Genomic DNA, 9075 nt, shown 5'->3' with positions numbered 1-9075 from the left:
ATAGATACTGAAACGGGAATAGGGAAAAGGAGAAAAAGTAATTACATAAAATTCCTATTTGTTCAAGAAAAGATAGCTCATATATTTCTTTTCAAAGGATGATGATGGATGTCAAGTGATATGGTACTTATTTTCCATTGGATACATTTTGGAAAGCAATGTAACATTTTATTTTAATATCCATTGTTCACAATACATAAGAAATTATATCCTTTTCCACTATTGAAGCTCATTATGAAAAATTTCAGATCCAGCTGAGGATACCCAATGCAGTGCCTGGTTTCTAAGATGACTTCAGAGAACCAAAGAAAAGAAGTTTGGAGGTCGGTGCTGGAGAAAGACGGAGACCTCCACTGGTCGCAGGATAGGCCACGGAGGGGAAGGAGCAGGCAGAGGGTGCTGGGGCAGGTGGTGACTCAGCAGTCTTGAAGGGCACGGCAGGGTGGGAGCAGCACAGGGTGGAGCGGGGAGAGCTTTCCTCAGGAGACCAGCGTGTGCCAAGGCTCAGAGGCAAGAGAGAGCCTGGAGTTTGGGGACGAGACTGTCATGGGGGCTTACACACAGGCAACAGTGAAAAACAAGACAAGAAAGGGTGGTGGAGACTCCCATCAAGAAAAAACAACCTCCCATGACAACACCCACTGACTACTTCCCTCTGCCGCGATTCTGGGCTCAGAGAGGTGGTTGAAGCCGACCTGCGTCCAGCAAACCTGGGATTGCAGCCCAGCTCCACTCCTACCATCTTGAGAAGCAGGACGAAGGATTCTCAACGTCTTTGCTTCAGTATCTGTACAAAGAAGAAAATTAAGAGTGCTTACGTCCTAGAGCTGCGTAAAAAGAAATGATATCCATCCAGGGCACTTAACACAGGGCCTGGTATATAACAAGCGCTAACAAATGTTGGCTATTTATATCATCATTTCTAATACTTAAATCTGATCCTCTCCCTCTCTGCTTATGACCCTTGAGTTGTTTCCTTCTGCCTTCAGTATAAAAATCCAAACTTGCTAAGTTATCCGAAGCCCCACACCCACCTGTGTTTTAGTGGCAACACCTGCCCAGCCCCCTCTCCAGAAGTGAAATGAGACGTAATAAGGTAACACAAACACGAGCAGGCTCAACTACACGGACAATGCTGCTCTAAAAGGCTAGCGACCTCCCCTAAGGCCAGGGTGTCAGGGAATTGTCCCTGCACAAGCTCAGTCCCCATCTCTCTGCTGTCCCCGTCCCAGCTTTGTCCCCATCGCTCTGCTGTTCCCATCTTATGCAGGTGCCCCATATTTGGTGCCTGGAGATGACACATATTTGATGAACTCAGTTTAAAATCGTGCTCACAGAAGGCGACATGCTCCGATTCTGAAATGACCAGTCTTTTCTGAGGGATGCCCCGCACAGTGAAATAGAGAGAAGGAAGTTAATACATGATTTTGAAATATGTGGTTGGAATTGCCCCAATCACAATATCTTCTGCTTCCTTTCCTGATTTTTTTCTCTACTTTGTTTTACACTGTTTGAGGCAGACGTTTTCCTGGTAGGAGCAGGAGGCTGGGGAGGCCACCATCACCACCGGTCTCATCTTATCTTCCTTTTTCTTCTCTCTGCCTGGGAGGACGGCTGGAAGGCCTGGAACCGGGCGCAGGTCGTTGCTGACACTGATCGCAGCTCTTTCTGCGTACGCTCTGGCCCAGGGTGCTTGTGTGTGTAGGAGGGGTCCTAGGAGGAAGGCAGCGGAGGTCGTCACCCAACCCCCACAAACTTCACATCTCCCCCTTGACACCCAGACTACGACACAAACGGAGAGGAGAGGACACGTTTCAGACACGTCTTCAGATCTAACGTAAAGGAGTTAATACATGATTAAATGAGACAGATGAGGAAAAGAGAAACCTAGGAAAATTCCCAGTCCTCTCTTGCTTAGGGACCAAGTGGATAGCTCTACCATCCGCTGAGACAGGAGTCAGGAGTTCCGTTTCTCACCTTACGTATTGGAGGGCCTCACCAGATAGGCAAATGGAGATGGGCAGTAGGCAGCTAGATAAAAAGGCCTGAAGAACAGGAGTGAGATCAGGGCTGGAGGTATAGATAACATGGTAATTAAAGCTGCTAGCCATGGATGGGCTTGCCCAGGCAGGGTGGACAGTGTTGAGAAAAGAAGACCAAAGACAGACCCCCCAGGAAACTGCATCATTTAAAGATAAGAAGCCACAACAGAACTGACAGAGGGTTAGAATGAAAGCCAGAGAGAATATTATCTCAGCAACTAACAGAAGAATGATTTTGAAAAAGGAGGACATGGTTAACTGAGTCAAAAGTAAGAGATCACAAACAGGATCATTCATTCACTCAACAAACATCAAATATCTAACACGTCCAGGGACTGTTCTAGATGCTAGGGACAGAGGTAAATACGAAACCACGTTGCTCTCAGGGAACTTAGTTGATTGAAGAAGACAGAAAAGAAAATAGGTAATTACAATGTAAAATATGATGAATAAATGAGGGTGTCATGAGATGACATGGGTGTGTCTGGGCCTTAGGGACAGCACCTTTGTGGAGTGACAAGGGCCAGTACAAGCTTATGCAGACGTTACATTCAAGGAACTTGGTTCTGAGCAAATAAGAGACCTAGGGTGATAACTACAAATGGACATGGGATGAGGAGAGGTGTTATTATTTCTTCTTTTTGAGGAAGATTAGCACTAAGCTAACATCCACTGCCAACGCCCCTCTTTTTGCTAAGGAAGACTGGCCCTGAGCTAACATCTGTGCCCATCTTCCTCTACTTTTATGTGGGACACCTGCCACAGCATGGCTTGACAAGCAGTGTGTAGGTCCACACCCGGGATCCAAACTAGTGAACCCCGGGCCACCAAAGCCGAACATGTGAACTTAACTGCTGTGCCACCAGACCAGCCCTGAAAGCTGTTATTTTTGAAGACAGAAACAACTTGGGTGTATTTAGGAAAGGGAGAGATTGGAGAGCAGAAATAAAAAGGGATTCTCTGATCTATAAGTTCTGTTCACACACTGGGGGCAGTATGCGAGCATGAAAGGGACTAAGCAGGCGGTACTGGAATCCAGAGTACAGGTGGACATACTAGCCTTGTAAAGAAGGAAAGCATGTCTTTCCTAGAGATAGCTATCAAGAAGAGGATAGATAGAAGGAGAGAAGGATGGAAGGATGAATGGATCAAAGGATGGATGGATCAATCAAAGGAAGGAAGGAGGGATGGAGGGATGGAGGGATGGAGGGATGGAGGGATGGATGGTTGGATCAAAGGATGGATAGATCAAAGGAAGGAGGGATGGAGGCATAGATCAAAGGATGGATGAATGGATGGATGAAAGAGTGGATGGATGGATGGATGGAAGGATGGATGGAAAGGTGGGTAGAAATACAGACAAACTTTAGAACCAAAGTGATAGATTTTTAAGTACTAGAAATGATCAATTAGCAGATAGAATTATTAGTCTCATCGTTCCCTCCACTCATACAAAAAATAAATAGTGAGTAAAAGGATTCACTTGAATGAGCAACCTCAAAGGCCTTTCAAAGAATCTGGTAGACTTTGCTGGAAATACTTTAATCAGCAGCCTGACATGGGAACTGGGTTGTGGGGCTCTGCTGGGAAGTGCCTCGCTGCCGGGGCCCCAGTCCTCCAGAGGAGGGGGCTTTCTCGTACCAGCAGCCTTGAAGCACAAAGGTCACAAGCCTGAGGAAGCAGTATATCCATTTCCTCCCCACACGTTTCCTCTGTGGCACGCACCCCCAGCCTTTTACCCCTACTGTTTCATCGAAACTCATCCCTTGAAGGTCACCAGTGACATCTGTATTGCTAATTCAAATGGCCTTTTCTTACACCCCGTTCCTATCACCCCCCATAGTCTATTGTTTATCAAAGTCATTTCAGTGATGGCTGACACAGTTGACCTCTTTTTGAAACTCTCTGGCTTCTATGACACTGCACTACTGTGATTTTTCCCCTCCTTGTGAGTACAGGGTAATTCCTAGAGGATGGAAAAGTAAAGCTGGCAGCATAATTCAGCGAAGGATGGTTTGTGTTCCTATTACAGACAAAGCTCTCGCGACGACCACAAGGATTAGCACAACCAGCCTCTCCGCTGATCTCCATTTGCCCCTGCCTCCAGCCACCTGCGGCTCCTGCCCCCGGAACACTCAGGCACACACCTGCCTCTGCCATTTACTCTGTGTGGTGGGTTCCCCCATCCCACAGCCTCATGCTAACTCCTTCCCCTCCGCCACATGTGTTTCCTACGTTATCTGAGAACACTCGGTTCTGCTCTGAAAGACAAGAAAAACGGTGGGATGGATAAAGCTCCTAAGATGTGTCAGACATAGTAAGTATCCTACAAGACACGTTAAAGATAGACATAACGAGGGGATACATGACTTTAAAAGCATGGAATAATCAAGAGTGTAATTTCTACAAAGAAAGGGATGGAAGGAACAAGTAGTCAGGTCCTGATCATGCCACCTCCAGGTTGACAGCTATGCCACCTCAAACTGGCCACCCCTTGGTGACATTTGTTATGGTCCCCACTCTGGCTCTGCATGTGGTCCACCCAAGAGAACCAGAGAAAGCTCATAGCTGCTCAATGGGCTAATCCATGAGCCACGGCTGTTGGTCAGCAGTGCTTTGTGCTGAGTCTCCCTGAAGAGTGAGAGTGTGTGGCCGGGCCCCTTCTGTCTGCTGAGCCCTTGGGTTAGGTTCAAGCCTGGTCCTTATAACTTTGCCGCAGTGAGCGGGCTGGTGTGCATGTGTGCGTGAGAGAGAGAGAGAACATATTAACGTCACATGCCCTGGGATTCACAAGGTGTGAGCCTTCCACCTGCTCGCTCCTGACCTCTAGGGCGTTGGTCTAGACTGCTGCTCACCTCTTGTGCTCCCAGGTGTCTGAGGTTGATTCAGCAATCCGTACGACTGGACGCTCGCTCGCTCCGTGAGCTATTCCGTCCTGTAGCAGAGCAGTTTGCCCGGCACTTGGAGGCTCCCGTTGCATCAAGGTCATTTCCCACAAAAACCTCTTTCAAGTCTTCGTTTAAATGCATTCTCAGCGAGGCCAACCCTGCCACCCTGCTCAGAGCGCAGTCGCTGTGGCCAGCCCCTCACTCTACTCTGCTGTCTTCGTCCTTAGCGGATGTCATTTCAAACGTATCCACTTTACTCACGTATTAGGTTCACCGCTTACTGTCCGAGTCTCCTTCTAGAATAGAAATCCTCTTGTTTTTCGTCGTTGTTCAGTGATGCCCACATTCCTAAAACGGTGCCTGGAACACAGAGGGCTCTCGGAAATATTTGTTGTGGTTGAGGTGTCACAAACAAGGCTCGAGTTAAGGAAATGGCATGAGTGCTGGCTTTACAGGTTGGCGCTCACGGTCTAAACGGTTATACGGTTTACAGACGTGAAAATCGCCATCAGCCCCAGCGCTGAGAACAGTGACGAAAGTTTAGCCTACACAACCGCTAGAAAAGGCAGACGACCACGGCCGCTCCGGCAGAGCAGACAGGAACGAAAGGAAGCCCTGACAACACCCTCAGGATATATGGAAATTGCCGAATGGAGGACTAGCCCTTGTCTCCCACTATAGAAGAATAGTCTTCTAGTGGACTATTAGAAGAAATAGATTTTTAGTCAGTTTTAATAGATTAATTTAAAAAAAAAAACACTCCTTTTTAAGTGCAAATTCCACTGCTTATAGGTAGTTAAGTGAAGCAGGAGGAGGGTGTGGGGCAATGGGGCATGGCGTGGACTGTGGACCCTTAAAGACAGCAGCCCCTCCAGCAAGAGCTGAGATAGAGGAATGAAGCCCAATGTGGCCACATTCAGCATGTTAGAAATACAGGTTCTTTTTGTTTGTTTGTTTGTTTCAAATTCTCAATTTTCACAATTCTGAGCTGAACCAAACAAAATCCGTTATTTGGCCTGCCATCGTCACTTCTGGGTTATATTCAAGGCCCTCTACTGTCGCTCCCAGGCCCCTTTCCAACCTGCCTTGCCTCCCTTTCTCAGCGTGGCTGTCCCACTCCTTTTAGGCATCTCTCCCCTGTTCTCTCAACACCCTCGGCAGTCCTGCTGCTCCTCAGAAGATTGTCCCTTTACAGAACGGAACTTGCCCCCACCCACCTTCTAATCCATCTCTCTAGTCCTCCATTCTCTAAAGACACGCAGATCAAGACCACAGCACCCCCAGTGTCTCAGCTCACTCTGGTCCACAGTGAGGTCTCTGGTAATTTTTACGGCTCTTGGACTAGATCATCTACCACCTGCGACATCAGACACCTTCCTGTGGACACTCACTGTCCCCCTCCTGTGGACACACACGCCCCCTCCTGTGGACACACACGTCCCCCCCTGTGGACACACATCTCCCCCCCTATGAACACACATGTCCCCTCCTGTGGACACACGTCCCCTCCTGTGGACACACGTCCCCCTCCTGTGGACACACACGTCCCCCTCCTATGGACACACACGCCCCCTCCTATGGACACACACGTCCCCTCCTATGGACACACACGTCCCCTCCTATGGACACACACGCCCCCTCCTATGGACACACACATCCCCTCCTATGGACACACACACCCCCCCCTGGACACACATGTCCCCCCCCGCGGACACACATGCCCCCTCCTATGGACACACGTCCCCTCCTATGGACACACATGTCCCCTCCTGTGGACACACACGTCCCCTCCTATGGACACACGTCCCCTCCTGTGGACACACGTCCCCTCCTGTGGACACACGTCCCCTCCTATGGACACACATCCCCCTCCTGTGGACACACATGTCCCCTCCTGTGGACACACGTCCCCCTCCTGTGGACACATGTCCCCCTCCTGTGGACACACACCGTCCCCCCCACGGACACTCACTGCCCCTACCTGGACTGTCAGCCTCTAGGGCTAGTGCTGGGCAGCACACCATCCTCGGGGCTGGAAGGGCAGGGTCTACCCTGGCCTCTGCCTGTTCCATTCATGTGACATTGAGCAAGTGACTCTGCTTCTTCACCTACAAAATGGAAATAATATTTCTTCATTGAAATCCTGTGACATTTAATGAGGATGAATAGAAAATGGACATTCTCAATGGACACAAAAGTGTCTGGCACGTAATAAGGATTCACCAGCTTTAGTTGTTTTCATTTCGCTAAAACCCTTCACTGTTCTGTATGTCCTACCACAACTAGCGTAGGTTTTCACTCACAGAACGTTCACCATAAATACTTGTTGACTTGTTTCCCGTGGAGAACGTTATCCTGGCTCTGATAAAGGCATTTGATGCCTGGATTTAATTCTTGGGAATCTCTAACAGAGATCTGAAGAGCACACTTTCTCTGATGATTTAATATGAGTTTTGCCCATGAACAGGATAGGAAGATCAACAAAACCTTCTGGATTTCCTTCATTCCTGTAGCTGGAATTTATCTAAAACAGTGGTTCCCAAATGGTGGGGGGCGGGGGGGGGGGGGGGCCAGTTTGTTCCTCAGGCGACTCTGCAATGTCTGGAGACATTTTTGGATGTCACAACTAGGGGGATGTTACAGGAATGTAGGGGGTTCAAGCAAGGACGTTAAATATCCTACACTGGCAAGGACAGTCCTTCACCCCCAATAAAGAATTATCTGACCCAAAATGTCATTAGTGCCAAGGTTGAAGGGCTGCCATCTAAAGAGGCCCAGTGCCGGAGGAGACCAGCGTTCCTGGATCGCTCCCCTTCCAGGGCTCTCTGCGACGCCAGCTTCAGCGGACAGCGGCGGGAACAAGGGGCCGGAAGCATCAACCGGAGGCCGAGGAAGGGTGGTGGTCAGCGGAGACTTGAAGGGCCGACCCTGGAAGAACTCTGCTCGGGTCGGGGACTCCCAGGAGCGCCAGGACGACCTCTCCAGTTCTCTCACATCGAGGCACGGCTGCCAGTGTGCGGCCCATTAGTCCCCTCCTCATCACGTCTCTGACTCCCCCCACAATTAACACAGAAGCCAGCGAGAACGACCTCTTGGAAGGATGCTGAAGAAAGTGAGTCTGGACCCAAGCTGGTCACTCTGTAACGCAGACAGCCCTGTAAATGTGAATCCACTCTCATAGTTTCCCAGAGCCAGCTGTCTTCACAAGAAGGTCAAAGGTCTGCCCTATGCTCGCACCCCGGGCTGTGAGCAAATGTGGTCACGGCGCTGGTTTCCTCTCTCGGAAACTTCCTACATCAGCACTTGCTTGTTTTCTGTTCTTCGGCCGCGGACAATCCAGCTGAAGGTTTGTGAAGTTCTCTCTGCTCTCTGAGGTCTTCTCCCCCGCCTCCCTCCCACTTTCCTCTTTTCTTCCTTCCACACTCGATTCCCTCCTTGCTTTCCAGTTACAGGAAGGAGAACAGTTCTCCGCTGGGGTTCCCTTCCCGGCCTCGTCCTCCCCAGCTCTACAGAGACGTGGCGACGGCTGTCTTTGGTAACATCGTGCCGCCATCTTGTGGTGAGTGGAGATACGCAGCTGGTCGAAGTTCGGAAACTGAAACACCTGAAAAAGCGCAGCTCTGCAGGTGGGCCCTGGATGCTGGGACGATGCCTTCGCTTCCCGTTTAAGAGCCAGGCCCCAGGGGAGGCTCCCCCAAGCTCTGCCTGCCTCCTCCCTCCAAGGCCCGTGATCTCTCCCAGGAAGAAAACGAACTTGTTGTTCCCAAGCTGAGAGCAGAAAAAACCTATTCCGTGTGCCTGGGACGCGTCTTAGGCCTTTAGGAGGAATTCCTCAGGTGTTGAGTATTCAGAATTATGTCTTCTCAAGTGATCCCTGTAGGTGCATTGACTAGTACAGGGGATTGGCACCACTGCCTTAACACAGAGGATCAGTACTACTGCGTGAACATGTTAGATCCACTGTGTTAACAGGGGATCAAGTACCACATGAACATGTTAGATGCTCTGTATTGAGCGAGAGGATGACGACCAAATGAACGTGTGAGATCCACCGTATTAACATGCGGGACCAGGGCCACCGTGTAAACGTGTTAGATCCACTGTGTTAACACAGAGGACCCACTGTACTAACATGTTGGACCTAC

At 49.6% G+C, this 9075-nt stretch overlaps 1 long non-coding RNA gene across 2 annotated transcripts; it reads right to left on the bottom strand.

Moving 5' to 3' along the window:
- Window positions 1-162: 162 nt before the first annotated feature.
- On the bottom strand, window positions 163-5486 carry LOC124247942 (uncharacterized). Of its 2 annotated transcripts, XR_006890861.1 has the most exons (4): window positions 4898-5486; window positions 1497-1713; window positions 711-787; window positions 163-522 (listed from the first exon to the last, which is right to left on the bottom strand). It is a non-coding gene; the product is annotated as an uncharacterized LOC124247942 (long non-coding RNA). The 2 variants fall into 2 exon arrangements; XR_006890860.1 differs by having other exon boundaries at window positions 163-787.
- Window positions 5487-9075: the final 3589 nt, after the last annotated feature.

The sequence above is a fragment of the Equus quagga genome, chromosome 11 (genome assembly GCF_021613505.1).
Source record: "Equus quagga isolate Etosha38 chromosome 11, UCLA_HA_Equagga_1.0, whole genome shotgun sequence".
Classification (NCBI taxonomy): domain Eukaryota; kingdom Metazoa; phylum Chordata; class Mammalia; order Perissodactyla; family Equidae; genus Equus; species Equus quagga.
Note: the sequence above shows the minus strand (reverse complement) of the source record. Positions and strands in the feature narration are given on the sequence as shown.